At 36.9% G+C, this 16,868-nt stretch overlaps 1 long non-coding RNA gene and 1 pseudogene across 1 annotated transcript; both read right to left on the reverse strand.

Moving 5' to 3' along the window:
- Nucleotides 1-5,508: 5,508 nt before the first annotated feature.
- LOC148240102 (uncharacterized) lies at nt 5,509-8,469 on the reverse strand. The gene is made up of 3 exons (XR_015816297.1): nt 7,903-8,469; nt 7,718-7,786; nt 5,509-6,300 (listed from the first exon to the last, which is right to left on the reverse strand). It is a non-coding gene; the product is annotated as an uncharacterized LOC148240102 (long non-coding RNA).
- A 1,370-nt stretch (nt 8,470-9,839) lies between these two features.
- On the reverse strand, nt 9,840-14,580 carry LOC148240103 (uncharacterized; annotated as a pseudogene).
- Nucleotides 14,581-16,868: the final 2,288 nt, after the last annotated feature.

Raw genomic sequence — 16,868 nt, forward strand, 5'->3', positions numbered from 1 at the left:
TAAAGGCCGAGAACTAAAAGGGAAATAAATTCATAAATTTAATGCGGAAGCGATTAATAGAGTTAGAGTTTACATTTCTTACACAATAATTTTGAATGCCCAATAGGATTACGAGAATGTCTATTCTAAAAGATAAACGAAAATTAAAGAAATAAAATGAAAAATGAATAACTAAATATCCTAGACGACCTTCACTAGCACTTAAAGGAAATCTGGATAGTGAACTACTCACAACCCTCTTGTTGATTGGGACTAGATCTTGATCCTCTTAATCTGAAATAGCTAATAAAAAGGTGAGTTACACTACCCCAGTAAGAATATCAGACTAATCACATATACAAAAAATTAAAAATTGTTAAAAAAATCTTAAAACAATTAATGGAGTACTTAATTTGAGTAAATTCATTTAGTATAGAGAAGATTGTTTATTCTGTACTTACTATAAACGAGTTTTCCAAAAAAAACCTATAACAATCTATATTTATACCACTTTTTATTTTTACGCGTAAGAAAATGAGAAATAATAACTTTCTTTTCTTACATGCTTACTGGTACTCTTGAGAGTCCATAAAGATATCTCCCTACTCGTGAACCCAATATCCAATTTTAATAATTAACCGACCGTCTCCATACCCCGTCCAGTAATAGGCATCAAACATTCCATCGCCTCGATACTCCGTCCAGTATGAGAGTGAATCATATCTCCCAAATCTTTCCGGTAAGGGACTTCTCATCCCCATTCGATTGAGGTAACGTTCACGGTAGGATTTCTTATGTACCGGGCCCGTCCACCCTTTCCCTAGGTACCTAGTAAGTCTTTCACATAAAGATTCTCATTAACAAACAACCAATTACGTACACCAAAATCTCATTTTCTATTCACATATCAATTAAACTATATTAATGCTGACGGTATATAACCGAATAAGCCAGATGAATCAATAAAGCTATAAAAAATATAAATTAAGAACATAGATCATATAATAACAAGCAAATAGAGCAATACAATAAAATAAACAGAAAATCAGAACAATCGTGAATTAACCAGTTTCTCCTCTAATTTTTCATAAAAATATAAAATTATAAAACGTTAAGTCTCAATTCACCATAATGGAGAATAGGATAAGGGATCCTTACTCAAGTTGGTGTTTTGAGATGTCGTGCTGTCTACTACACCTCTTTATGGGTACTGGGTTTCCTAAATTTTTTTTGTGAAAATCCAAAACACATGTTACATACCTAAAAATACTTCAAAAATTCAAAATCGGTGTCTAAAACTCTTTCGGACCAATTTTAGAGTTCCAGAACGGCAAGGTTTGCCTCGGCCTTGTTGATTTTGGCTGGTTTTGATAAGTTTTAGTTGGTTTTGGCTGTATCCCGACAGAAAAACATGTTAGAGGCCTCGGTTGCCGAGAAATCACAAAAAAAAAAACTGAACTTACCGGCGGAGGGATCTCCAGGTGCGGCGGCTCTATTGGTCCTCCTTCGTTGCTGTTGTTCTTTCTTTAGCTACTCTGTACAGAAAAGGACGATGAACAGAATGATAAAAAAATCACGTGAAACGGGAACGAGAAGGGACTCATCGGAGGGGTTTTGGAGTTTTAACCGCAGCGGCTCCGTCGGACTTTGTCCGTAGTTTCTGACTTATTCGCTGTCTCCCTTGCTCTAATTTGGCCATAGTGATACTTGAAATCGAATTCCGAGTGGGTAGGGAGAATTTTTACCTTTTTTAGTGGTTGGCAGTGGCTCCGGTGCAGCGGCGGTTAGTGGTCGACCTCCATCTCCGACGTCGGATTTTTCTTCTCCGGTGGGGGCTGTCGGTTAGGGTTTGGGTTCCCGTGTGATGCGAAGTATTTATAACTATCCCGCATTGATCTGGACCATCCATTGCGATCAATCTCTTCCATTCGATTGCATTTAAGGAGGAAACAAATTTGGGCTATTTATTGCAATTAATCTCAATCGTCCGATCGCACCTAAGGGAGAAACAGATTTGGATTCTCCATGTGTGCAGGATTAGTCAAGGGTCGTCTGATCATGGGACATGCGGATCACCAGCGTGTCCTCCCGCGTGGCACCGATGTCAGCCTGCCTTGCCAGGCGGCGTGCTCCGGTTCTTCGAGACAACTGATTGGGCAGTTTTACGTGGCCGAATTTTCTTTATTTGTACTTTGACTTTCTGTTTCCAATTTTTTGTTGAAAAACACTCATAGAACCTAAATTTTCATCCATTTTTTCTAAAATTATTTTCAATCTCGTCCCTAATTTATTTTTTCTCAAAATTTTACTTAAATAAAAATAAAATAAAATAATTAATTATTTTAAATTAATAATTAAAGAATAAAAAATTTATGTTGGGTCGTTTTTCGAGACTGAGTATTACAACTCTCTCCCCTCACGAAAATTTGGTCTCTCAAATTGATCACTCTCTCACTCAGTCAAACAGCTGGGGCTATTGGGCCCTGAAGTTTGATTCTAGTTCTCAAGTGACCTTTTACTGCGTATAGTTCTGCCATAGGACCTTGATAAATGGAATTTCTCGGTTGCAAAGTACTCTACTCTTCTAGTCTATAATGCCTACTGGTACCTCCTTATAGAATAGATTTTTCTAGAGTAATAGAGGCTCGTGGGACAGGATGTGTGAGGGGTTCGGGTTGTATTTGCGTAGCATAGATATATGGAACAAATTATGAACCCTACATAGCTTTGGAGGTAGTGCCAATCCGTAGGCAGTCATATAAATTCGGTTTAAGATGTCAAATGGTCCGATGAACCAGGGATTTAGTTTTCCCTTCTTGCTAAACATATTAATCCCTTTGAAAGGAGTGATCTTAAGAAATACTCGGTCACCTTTCTTAAATTCCAAATCCCTCATACGGGAGTCCGTATAATTTTTCTGCCTGCTATGAATTGTTTGGATATTTTTTCTGATTTTAACTATTTTGACTGTAGTCTTCTCCATAAGATCTGGACCGAATAATTTTCCATCACCCACCTCTTCCCAACAGATCGGCGATTTGCATGGGTGGCCATCGGCAATCTGCATGGGCAGCCATACAATGCCTTGTACGGAACCATGTCGATACTTACCTGGTAGCTGTTATTGTAGGCGAACTCTATCAAAGGTAGGTGATCATCCCAATGGCCTCCAAAGCCTAGAACACAAGTTCCGAACATATCTTCCAGTGTGCGAATCGTCATCTCTGATTGTCCATTGGTTTAAGGACAGAATGCGATGCTGAGGGACAGTTTCGTTCCTATAGATTACTGAAAACTAGACCAAAATAGAGAAGTGAACCTGAGGTATCTGTCGAATACCATTGACACTGGAACTCTATGTAACCTGACTATCTCTCAGATATAATTTTTGCTATCTTGTATAAGGGGTCGGTCATCTTGATAGTCGAGAAGTGAGAAGATTTAGTGAGCTTGTCGACAATTACCTAAAGGACATCATGTCCTGAGCGTGCCTTAGGTAAACACTGTTACGAAATGTATTGTGATATGATCCCACTTTCACTCCGAGATTAGTAATCACTGAAGTTACCCGCTTGGGTGTTGATGGTCTGTGTCAACCTGTTGGCATAGCAAACACTTGGAAACAAAGTCGACCACCTCTCTTTTTATCCCGCTCCACCAAAATTAGGGTCACATACTTTGATACATTTTAGTACTTTTGGGATGTATGGCGAACTTGGAGCTATGAGCCTCTGTCATGATGTCCCCTTTTAGTTCACTATCATCTGGAACACACACTCTGTCATGAAACCTGAGTAATCCATCGGTAGAGACTTAAAATCCTTGATGGACTACTTGTTCTGCATCTTTCTTGAGTAGGGCTATGGTGGAATTGGTTAAATAGACCTCTCTTATTCTCTACATCAATTCGGGTTGGACAGCCAGGTGAGCCAAACATGCAACTCTCTTTGATTCTTGAAGTCATATCATTGCACAGTCCCTATTACCCATGCATTCAGAAACCATTGTGTGAGTTAACATACCTGCACTTTTTCTGCTGAGTGCGTTAGCCACTATATTCACAAATCAATTAAACTATATTAATGCTGATGGTATATAACCAAGTAAGGCAGATGAATCGATAAGGCTATAGAAAATATAAATTAAGAACATTCATCATATAATAACAAGTAAATAGAGCATTATAAGAAAATAAAGAGGAAATCGAAACAATCGTGAATTAACCAGTTCTAGCTCCACTAGTGATCTGTAGTCATTTTTAGGGTTCTCTAATTTTTGATAAAAATACAAAATTATACAACGTTAAGCCTCAATTTATTGTAACAGAGAATAAGGTGAAAGATCCTTACTCAGATCAGTGTTTTGAGATATTGCATTGTCTATTACGCCTCTTAATGGGTACCGAGTTTTCTGAATTTTTTCTGTAGAAATTCAAAACACCCGTCACATACCTAAAAATATCTCAAAAATTTAAAATCGGTGTCCAAAACTCTTTTCGACCAATTTTGGGGTTCTAACACGGTGGCGTGGCCGTGCTCCGGCGTCGACTCTACTAGCAACGGTAGCGGTTCATTTCAACCTAGCCGGTTTTGGCTGTATTCTCCAGAAAAACACGTTAGGGGCCTCGGTTGGCCGAGAAATCACAAAAATAACCAAACCTACCAGCGGGGGGACCTCTGGATGTGGCGGCTATACTGGTCCTCCTTCGCAACTAAGGTTCTTTCTTCGGCTACCTTACATAGAAAAAGACGGTGAACACAATGATCAAAAAATCACATGAAAGGAAAATCGGGTAGGGGCTCATTGGAGAGATTTTGAGGTTTGAACCGTGGCGGCTTCGCTGAGCTTTACCCACGATTTCTGGCTCACCCGCCATCCCTCTTGCTCCGATTTGGCCACATGGATACTTAAAATCGATTTCCAAGTGGGTAGGGGGGGTTTTTACCTTTTTTGACAGTTGGCAGTGGCTCCGGTGCTGCGGCAGTCGGCGGTTGGCCTCATTCTACGGCGTCTAGTTCTTCTTCTCCGGCAGGAGATAGTGGCTAGGGTTTAGGTTCCCGTGTGATGTGAAGTATTTATAATCATCCCGCGTTGATCTGGGCCGTCCATCGCGATCAATCTCGTCCGTCCAATTGCGCCTAATGAGAAAACAAATTTGGCCTGCACATTGTAATTAATCTCAACTGTCTAATTGCACCTAATGGGGAAACGAATTCGGATCGTCCACGCGTGCAGGATTGATCATGGGCCGTCTGATTACAGGGCACGTGGATTGCCAGCATGGCCTCCCGCGTGGCACCGACGTCATCGGACCTCGCCATACAGCGCGCTCCAGTTCATCGAGGCTGATGATTGCGGTCCTACGCGGCCGAACTTTCTCTATTTGCACTTTGACTTTCTGTTTCTAATTTTTCTTTCAAAAACACTCTTGGAATCTAAATTTTCACCATTTTTTCCAAAATTATTTTCAATCAAGTCCCCAATTCATTTTTTCTTAAAATTTTACTTAAATAACAATAAAATAAATTAATCAATTATTTTAAATTAATAATTAAAGGAAAAAAAATTATCTCAAGTTGTTTTTCAGGTCTGGGTATTATAAATGTAGACCATTTGGATTAAACTTGCTTTTTGCATGCTACTTTTTGTGTTGAATTTGCATTAACTTTGAATAGGAATCTGCATATGAATCAGTTTGGAAAAAGAAGATGAAGTGACTCCAACTTGGACTCAAAAAAGAGGTTATCCCCGGTTGTCCTATGCCCGTAAGCTTGCTGCTGCGAGCGTGTGGGTGCGACTTGCGTGCGCGAGCGGCATTAGTTGTCCGCACAAATGAGCCCCTTTGTGCATTCTATTAGGCATAAGATCTATTCCCCCACACGCCTGCATGCTATATATATGTGTTGGTCTTCCCATGGCATGGTATGGGCTGACTTTCTTCCTTTGGGTGCGATCTTTTTGGGCTATGGCCCACATGGCCTTGAAGCCATTTAGGGTTGGGCCAAAGTTAGGCCTTTCCTTTTACCTTGTAATTTCTTCAAGCCCATTAAGCATGTCGCGGCTGGCACCGTTTCTTACAGGACGTGTCTGGAGCATACTTACACTTCATACAAAATTAAATAACAAGAATTAACTTTAATTAACATATAGAGTACCCAGAAGTGTTACATCTCTTGAAATATGTATATAAGATACATATATATGAGGCTCTAAAGTTTTTTTTATCTTATAATATAAAAGTACAAACCGATAACCCGATCTCAGAGTCTAACTTCTCAACTTCTCTTCCGTATCACTTACTATTTTGCAGCAGAATCCTCACTATATGAAAAATGATGGGGGAGTGAGATAACTATCTTAGTAAGTAGATATTATGACACACAACTAATACATGTAATATAGATAATTTTCGCACATATCAAAATATATATATCTTATATACTTTCTCAAAAACATATCCACTTTCACTGAAAAACACATGTATAAAACTAAATTAGAATCACGATTCAAAAACACATTGCTACGTTATACAATGAGTTATACTCTCCCATGTACCAGATCACTCAACTGGTACAGTGCACCACATTGGATAACAAGCTACGTGTCTTAGAATCAGAGAACAAATGTACTTCACTACATTGTATAATGAGCTCTATCACTGCTATGGGGGGCTGATCACATCTTCCTACTACCATACTTGTATAGGTACACACTTAATACTTAACACTTCTCCATACCTCCAAAAACATAATAGTTATGTATGCATTCACACTTATCATTTTGCCACTACACCTGAAAACAGAACGGTTATATAGGCGTACATTGAAGCCTAACATCGTGCAGGAGATTTTGGAACAGTTTGCCTCGATAATGAGTGATACACACTTAACACTTAACACTTAACACTTAACACTTCCCCATACACCCAAAAAAAAGAACAGTTATGTATGAAGTCAAACTTATCACTTTCTTACTACACCCGAAAACGGAACGATTATGTAGGGGCACACTGAAGCCTAGCATCATGCAAGTGCTTTTGGAACAGTTCGCCTTGATAATGAGTGATGTACACTTAACACTTCCCCATACACCCAAAAACAGAATAGTTATGTATGAAGTCACACTTATCACTTTCTTACTACACCCGAAAACAGAACGATTATGTAGGGGCACAATGAAGCCTAACATCATGCAAGTGTTTTTAGAACAACTCACTTCAATAACGAGTGATGCACACTTACTAAAATTACTTCCGAAAATATATAGGCAAAATAATGCTTAAAACACAATAATACTTTCACAAACACTTGCACTTTATATATGAAAATACATAGAAAAAAATGATGAAAACACTTGAAAACTACATAGGTCATGAAATCACAATATCCACTTACTATACTAAAAATACTTTGAAAACACTTTGAAAACTACATAGGTCATGCAATCACAATACCCACAAACTCAGGTCCGGTGCAATCAACTTAAGCTCTCTCTCTATTTTGGAAGAGTCTCCCCTTACATTTTTCTTCAAATTTCTCTTGTCACTTTGGCAAAGTCTCCCTTTATAAATACTTCAATTTTCTCTTTTCAATCGAGCAGAATCTCCCCTTATATTTTCATCAATTTTCTACCGATATTTTGGCAGCATCTTTCTTTAGAATTATCATTATTTTACACTTAAAAATATCATGATGATAGATAAATTAGTTTTCATGAAAAAAAACTTGAAACTGCATACCTTGTCGGACATGCTGCTTTAACTCTGACAGAATCTCGACTTAATTTATAAACTTTTTCTCTTGAAAATCTAGCAGAGTTCCGGAATGTTTTTGAGCAATATCAAATATAAAAATACTAATATCAATTAAAAATCATCCTTAAAATTTCAAGAGAAACGAAATTAAAATGAAAGAGAAAACTCACCTTAAGGTCGCGGGTTCTCCCTTCGTTGGCTGTGAGATTTCGCTCTCCTTTTCTCTTATTTCTTTCTTTTTCTCCTTTCTTTCTTCCTTCGTCTCTCTTCCTCTCACAATTTAGATAAGAGTGTCCTCAAGGAAAAACTCCCAAATTCCATCAATTTCCCTCACTTTTATTGGATTTCTTCCCTTTTCCTCTTCTCTTTCTCTCTCTTCTTAATCTTTTTAACCTTTTTCAACCCTATAATGGGTTTCCCTTCTTCCCACATCCCTATTTATATGGGAGTGATGTCCATGGAAGTTGATAAGCATGGGAGAGGTGGCAAAACGTGATTGGCTGTTTAAACCTCCTCAAGCTTCATCCTTATCCATATCTCTTCCTTTCTTAGCCTTTAAGTAATTTTAGAGTATTCTAATCTTATCTAGATCCTTTCACGTCTTATCCTCCTTCCAGGAGCTTCCATACCAAATTTGGGCTCCATTCGATATGGTTGGGCCGCCTTAGGTCCACATAATCCCATAAGGCCCAAAATTGCACTTTACGCACATGCCTTCATTTCAAACAGCCATAACTTCTCGAATCTTATGACTTTCTAGTTCATTTTACCTTCAAATTTTCTTCATGATTTCAGCTACTTACCAACCAAATTTGGGCTCAAAACGATCATATTTGGGCCACTTAAGGCCTAAAAGGTCCAAACCGCACACAAAGCTAGGCCCATGCCTATACCGTACTTCAAAACTCCATAACTTGTTCAATTTTTAATATTTTTGGGAAAATTTGTGCTTCAAATGTTCTTCAAGAATGCAGCTATCACATATTTTTTGGTTTGGGCTTCATCCTTGTCCATTTGGCCCAGTTATGACCCAAATGAACCCAAAAGGTCAAAATTGTCCTCCATGTGCTTGCCTCAGGGGTTTGACTTCATTTATTGCACATTTTCTTCTATGGACATTTTTATTTTTCCATAAACTTTTTCCTTAATATATTGGCTAGTTCTCAGCCGAATTTGAGTCTCAAATTCCAAGTAGTTTGGTCTCGGGACATAAATCAAGCCCAAAGGGTCAATTAGGGGTTCTGATTTTCTCCCTTACATGGGAGATTTCTCTCCTGATTGTTAATTCAATTACTTTCTCATAGTCTCGAAGCGTCTTCTTACCTTCTACAATGTTGTTCTAGTCTTGAGAAGCATTCTCAGATGTAGATAATGCGGTTTTCCCTATTGAGGCAAAAGCTCTTCTTAAGGGATTCTGGCTACTCCAATCTCATAATTTTCCCTCCATTTGACTCGAAACTTAGTTCTTAATCTTATCACATCTCCCTTTATACATATGCACACTTAATCAATCATACCAAACACAAGAGTTCAAATTGGGAAAAATCCAAGCTATTACAAAGCATCACTTGGGTCTCAAGTTTCCTTTGGACAAACTTGGTCTAGTCTTTGGAATAATACCATTTAGGAAGGTAGTCAAGGTTGAAGTTACTTTTCTATTCAAGATGTTCTCGTGTGGGAAATCGGAATTTACTTTCTAGTTCAGGGTGTTTCCATTTAAGAAATTAGAATTTACTTTCCCGTTTGAGTCGATCCCATTTAGAAAACAAATGGATTCTAAACTCACTTGCCTATTTAGGACGAGATCTGCGGGATTCCTCCTTGATGCAAGATTGTATCATTGGAATTAAATTGGAGTCATTTAGGATCATGTCATGCCCCCTTCTTCAGAAAGATTCTCTAACTAATTACCTCAAATTTATTATTTATAATTCCCCTATTTGTATTATTTATAATTTCCTATTTCTATTTATTTTTTAATTTTTCTTTTTCTCTTTAATTTAAAATTTCCTTTCTTTTTATTGATTTAATCCTAAACTTAAAACATGAAATAGCATCAACAACAAAATCAATCAAGAAAATATCCTTTGATTTAACCAAAACATCATGAACCCACACACACACCTAAGTTCATTTAAAACCATATCGTTTTCTATTTTATTCAAAATACACTTTTTAGATGCATATAGAAAACTTATTAAAAGTGATCAAGGGAGTATTGCAATTCTTACCTCCTAAGGCACAGTAACGAACTAATTCCAAGGATTCAGTTCCAATCGCAACCTCAAAGTACAAACACCTAGCAAACTATGGTTTGAGTCTTCAACGGAACCCATTTGGCATATTGGGTGAACACACATCACACAAACAACTCTCCTCCGCTCGTGCATATGAGTGGACTGCACACCCAAACACCCTACGAAAACCGGAGAGTGCATCACATTTAATGGAAGTATAACTGCATGTTTTTTAATTAAATGGCCTATAAATGTGATAGAAAATAACCGGTACAAATAAATGAAGTCAATTTGATGCTCAATCCCCCATTAAGGTGGTAAACCTTGAGGTAGATCATCGGGAAAGACATTGCTAAATTCCTGCAAAACTTCAACCACAACACTTGGCAAAGAAGGGTCAAGTTCGTTAGTTGAGAAACAAGCTTCCTTGTAAATGAGTACAATCATTGGCTTGTTAGAATATAAAGCTTTTCTCACTTCTCTTATTTTAGCATAAAAGCTCATTTTCTTTCCCTCATTCTTTTCTATAGTCGAATGCACCTCTCTTTCTTTTTCTTTTGATCTTCATTTTTCCACTCTAATTTTCTCTCACTCTTTTTTTTTTCCTCTTTTTCTTTTTCTTTTCTTTTTCTCTCGGTCTCTCTTTGTGAGAATTCATCATGAGACTTTTCAAGTTGCATTTGGTCTACAAAAACTTGTTTAGGGGTTAAAGGAAGAAGAGTATACTTTTTGCTCTCTTTCTCTACCATGTACCTATTGAGATACCCATCATGCATCACTCTCCTATCCCATTGCCATGGTTTACCCAACAAAATATGACTAGCTTGCATAGGAACTACATCACATGTCACCTCATCACAATACTTCCCAATAGTAAAAGGCACCCTCACTTGCTTATTAACTCTCACCTCCCCACTATTGTTAAGCCATTGCAGTTTATAGGGTTTAGGATGTTATGTAGCTTCCAAACCCAGTTTATCAACAAACAAGGTACTAGCCACATTTACACAACTACCCCCCCCATCAATAATCATGCTACACAATTTTTCGTTCACTAGACATCTAGAGTGAAAAATGTTCACTCTTTGCAACTTAACTCCCTCATCATCATTACTTACTTGCGTATTCAAAGCACGCCTAGAAACCAACAATCTACCTTCCATAGGCGTTTCCCCATCACTACAATCCTCCAAAGAAAGTATTTCATCCTCTACATCACTCTCATCATCCGTTTCAACACCATCACCACGCATCACCATTACCCTCTTATTTGGGCATTGATATGCAATATGACCAAAACCTAAGCATCTGAAACACTTGATATCTCTATTCCTAGGAGTTTGGGAGTTAAAAATACCTTTGTTTTTATTATCATTAGCATCTTTTGGCTTGATTTTGTCATCTATTTTGAATTGGACAGCCTTGTTATCTCCCCTACAGTTCAACCTCCAATTGGAATTTTGGGCCGAATAAGTGTTGGTTTGCCTTGTGAACGTTCCCCTTTCGCTTTAATTTTCTTTCAATCTTTATAGCCATGTGCACCATATCATCAATCTCCACATAATGTTGAAGCTATACAATGTTGGCTATGTCTTTGTTAAGGCCATTTAAGAACCTTGCCGTAGTAGCTTCCCTATCCTCTTCAATATTAGCCCTTATCATGGCTCTCCATCTCTTTGTAGTAATCTTCTACACTCTTGTTCTCTTGTATAAGGCCTTGCAATCTTTGATGTAAGTCCCTATAGTAGTGAGTAAGAACAAAGCGCCTTCTCATGATAGCCTTCATTTCGGCCCAAGTGGAAATAGGTCTCTCTTCATTTCTCCTTTTACTTTTTGATGAATTGATCCCACCACACAATGGCATACTCTCCAAACTCCACAGCCGCAAGCTTTATCTTTTTCTCCTCTGAATAATTGTAGCACTCAAAAATAAGCTCCGCCTTGCGCTTCAATACAAGATAAGCATTCGGATCATTCTTGCCTAGAAACGATGGGATTTTCATTTTGATGCTACCAATTTTTTTATCAGGATCGTTTCGACCCCTACCATATTCTCGATCTTCATTGACCAAAGTAGCCTGGTCAACAAATTCGTCCTCCACTTCCTCATTAAAAGGTTGTGTTGGAAATCTTCTTACCCCTGGATTGGTTTGGGAAGCTTTCCCTCTCATGGAATTTAACTCACGTTATTGTTTCTCTAGTTTCTCATTCATGTTGCCAATAGCTAGTTGAATCCTCTCAAATTGTTGTTGCATTGCTTTGAGGATGAATTCTTGATAATTTGATGTTCTTTCACTCCCTTGTGGCTCCATCTTCAAATCTGAAATTTTAATGACAAACAAAATAGATTGCAACCTCACAAATCACTCCCTCACGTGTACAGTCTCGTAGTATGGGAACTCGTGTTTCACTCAATTTTGGCTTTTACCCTCTTTTGAGCTCACACTCTCTTGCTTTTTACCACTCAAGCAATATTTTATAACTCTATACAAAAGAGTCAATTCAAACAAAAATTAATTATCACTATGTACTCAATTTTAATTAGAGATAACAAAGAACTTCTGAAGAAACAAGATACACGAATTCAACTCCATAAGCAAACTAGAACATTTTAAACAATGAAGAGCACACACTTGATGTAGAAATAAGTGTATGATGATTTTTATGTTAATTAGGCAACAACAAAACAACATTATTACCTCAAGATGTAATAAGAAGCAAGTGTGCAGAAATATTAAATGAAAACAAAAGATGCAAGAAAAAAAATAGTGAATATGGAATTTAATTCACGAAACTTGTAATTCTCTAATAGAACCACAAATTATCACCCAAAACACTCAAATTAAGTGAAACAAACAGTTTTGGATGAAAACAGACTCAATGGAAGTGAGTTGTTTCCAAACAGCCTCAAAAATTACACAAACAATCTCAACCAAACAAATAGCCTTGAAACGAGTTTCTCTTTTAAATTTTAAATGTACTTGAATGTTATATGAGATAAATAAAAGAGAAATAACAGCAGGTGTGATGCAAACAAGGCCAAAAACACTCAAATACATCTAAGCCATAGTAGCTTCCCTATCCTCTTCAATATTAGCCCTTATCATGACTATCTCCATCTCTTTGTAGTAGTCTTCTGCACTCTTGTTCCCTTGTATAAGGCCTTACAATTTCTGTTGTAAGTACCTATAGTAGTGAATAGGAAAAGAGCGCCTTCTCATGATAGCCTTCATTTCGGCCCAAGTGGAAATAGATCTCTCTCCATTTCTCCTTTTACTTGTGATGAGTTGATCCCACCACACAATGGCATACTCTCCAAACTCCACGGCCGTAAGCTTTATCTTTTTCTTCTCCGAATAGTTGTGGCACTCAAAAATATGACCAAAACCCAAGCATCTGAAACACTTGATATCTCTATTCCTAGGAGTTTGGGAGTTAAAAATACCTTTGTTTTTATTATCATTAGCATCTTTTGGCTTGATTTTGTCATCTATTTTGAATTGGACAGCCTTGTTATCTCCCCTACAGTTCGACCTCCAATTGGAATTTTGGGCCGAATAAGTGTTGGTTTGCCTTGTGAACGTTCCCCTTTCGCTTTAATTTTCTTTCAATGTTTATAGCCATGTGCACCATATCATCAATCTCCACATAATGTTGAAGCTATACAATGTTGGCTATGTCTTTGTTAAGGCCATTTAAGAACCTTGCCGTAGTAGCTTCCCTATCCTCCTCAATATTGGCCCTTATCATGGCTACCTCCATCTCTTTGTAGTAGTTTTCTACACTCTTGTTCCCTTGTATAAGGTCTTGTAATTTTTGACGTAAGTCCCTATAGTAGTGAGTAGGAACAAAGCGCCTTCTCATGATAGTCTTCATTTCGGCCCAAGTGGAAATAGGTCTCTTTGCATTTCTCCTTTTACTTGTGATGAGATGATCCCACCACACAATGGCATATTCTCCAAACTCCACGGCCGCAACCTTTATCTTTTTCTCCTTCAAATAATTGTGGCACTCAAAAATAAGCTCCACCTTGCGCTCCCATTCAAGATAAGCATTCGGATCATTATTGCCTAGAAACGATGGGATTTTTATTTTGATGCTCCCAATGTTTTTATAAAGATCGTTTCAACCCTTACCATAATTTCGACATTTATTGACCAAAGTAGCTCGGTCATCAAATTCTTCCTCCACTTCCTCATCAAAAGGTGGTGTTGGAAGTCTTCTTGCCCTTGGATTGGTTTGGGAAGCTTCCCCTCTCAAGGAATTTAACTCACTTTGTTGTTTCTCTAGTTTCTCATTCATGTTGCCAATAGCTAGTTGAATCCTCTCAAATTGTTGTTGCATTGCTTTGACGATGAATTCTTGATCTTTTGATTTTCTTTCACTCCCTTGTGGCTCCATGTTCAAATATGAAATTTTAATGACAAACAAAATAGATTGCAATCCCACAAATCACTTTCTCACGTGTTTACTCTCGTAGTATGGGCACTCGTGTTTCACTCAATTTTACTTTTTACCCTCTTTTAAACTCACACTCTCTTGCTTTTTTACCACTCGAGCAATCTTTTTTAACTTTATAGAAAAAGGCCAATTCAAACAACAATTAATTATCACTATGTACTCAATTTTAATTAGAGATAACAAAGAATTCCTAAAGAAACAAGATACACGAATTCAACTCTAGAAGCAAACTAAAATAATCTAAACAATGAAGAGCACACACTTGATATAGAAATAAGTGTATGATGATTTTTATGTTAATTATGCAACAACGAATAGATATTATTACCTCAAGATGTAATAAGAAGCAAATGGGTAGAAATATTAAATGAAAACTAAAGATGCAAGAAGAAAAAAATGGTGAATCTGAAATTTAATGCAAGGAACTTGTAATTCTCCAATAGAACAACAAATTATCACCTAAAACACTCAAATTAAGTGAAACATACAGTTTTGGATGAAAACAAACTCAATTGAGGTGAGTTGTTTCCAAACAGCCCCAAAATTTACACGAACAATCTCAACCAAACAAACAGCCTTGAAACGAGTTTTTCTTTTAAATTTTAAATGTATTTGAATGTTATATGAGATAAATAAAAGGAAAATAACAGCAGGTGTTTCAATTACACACGGTACGATTGGTTGTAAGTGTGTTTTGAACAATTAAGCAAATTAGGCTAATTTGATTTTTTTTGCTGAATGCAAATTTGTTTTTTTTTAGCTAGAAATAATGAAAATAAAAACAACAAAATAAGGATAGAATAATTTATTTGGTGAACCTGACTCTGATACCAAATGATGTATAACCCCAAGACCCTTTGCTTGAACCTTAGAACTTTTCAATCGATTTAGAACATAATTTAGATCTTAAGTAAAAAGGAATCAAATTTGTTCAATCACCAAAATAGTAAAAGTTAAAGAGAACCCAAGAAAGATAAATGATATCCCTTGAACCCAATCCAAACAAGCACCAAGAACAATTGAAATAGGAAATCAAAATTAAATACAAGTGATAACAATTGTATTCCAAATCAACACCTTGTGCATAAAGTAAAAAGAAAGCCAAAACACTCCTTAACTCAATTATGAAATATTTGATTACAACCCTTGATGTCCACAAAGAAGAGTTCCTTTGGTATTTATAGCCAAACAAATCAATGATAAGTTACAACACAATAACTACAATTGTAACTCCCACAATAAGTAGGCTAATTATGTGGTAATTACAATTGTAACTCCAACAATAACTAGGCTAATTATAGGCATGTAATTGTTATGTAACTCCTTGTAACTCCAATCTTCTTAACCAACACCACTAATTGTTTGTGGCACCATATAGTTATGGGCTCATTCTTGTAATAACACTAAGATAAGACTTAAGCCTAAAATGATTTATACTTAACTATATGGACTTAATTAACTCAAACTAAATAAAACAATCCAAAATACTTAAAACAACTCAACTAATCCAGCCCATACACAAGGCTTATTCATCCATTATCAATAAGACTCAAACAAGTCCAAATTATCCTAAATCACTTAAATCCAATTAAAGTTATGAATTTGGGATGTTCAAAAAGCTCATATTTGAACTTTCCACAATTGGCCAGCCTATCATCCACATGTTTTTGAGTAAAAACTTGGAGCAACTCTTTAAACTTCTTTGCCTTTGATCTTGTTACTAGTCCGCTGAAACATTCCAGGTTTGGAACTGTATTTGTGTTTACATCATTTGAAATTTTCTCCAAGTCACCTTCTGATGCTCGTTGAGTATCTTGACTGTTTTTAGCCTTGTTTGCATCATTCCCCCTCCCCACAAAAGGATTCATCCTCGAATCAATTCCTGCATCAATTTCAAAAGGGGATAAATCATATGTGTTAAATGTAGCCGAAACACTATACTCACCTGGTAGGTCCACTTTGTAGGCATTTTCATTGATTTTGGCTATGATTTGAAATAGACCATCCCCACGAGCATCCAACTTAGATTTCTGTTTTGATGGAAATCGTTCCTTGCGCATATGAACCCACACCCAATCTCTTGGTTCAAATGAAATCTTGCGCCTTCCTTTATTGACATGGGATGCTACTTGTTCATTTTTCTTTTAAATGTTCTGCCTTGCTTTTTCATGAGTTGCTTTAACCATTTTTGCTTTCTTATGTCCATCCAAATTAAAAATGTCACTCATAGGAATAGGTAACAAATCAAGTGGAGTTAAGGGATTAAAACCATACACAATTTCAAAAGGAGAAAACCCAGTAGAAGAAGGTATAATCTGATTATAAGCAAATTCAACAAATGGTAGCTTATCTTCCCAAGTTTTAACATTCCTTCCAATTAAAGCACGTAATAATGTACCAAGTGTTCTATTTACTACTTCAGTTTGACCATCCATTTG

This window comes from Carica papaya, chromosome 9, assembly GCF_054855325.1.
Source record: "Carica papaya isolate Zhongbai chromosome 9, ASM5485532v1, whole genome shotgun sequence".
Taxonomy (NCBI): domain Eukaryota; kingdom Viridiplantae; phylum Streptophyta; class Magnoliopsida; order Brassicales; family Caricaceae; genus Carica; species Carica papaya.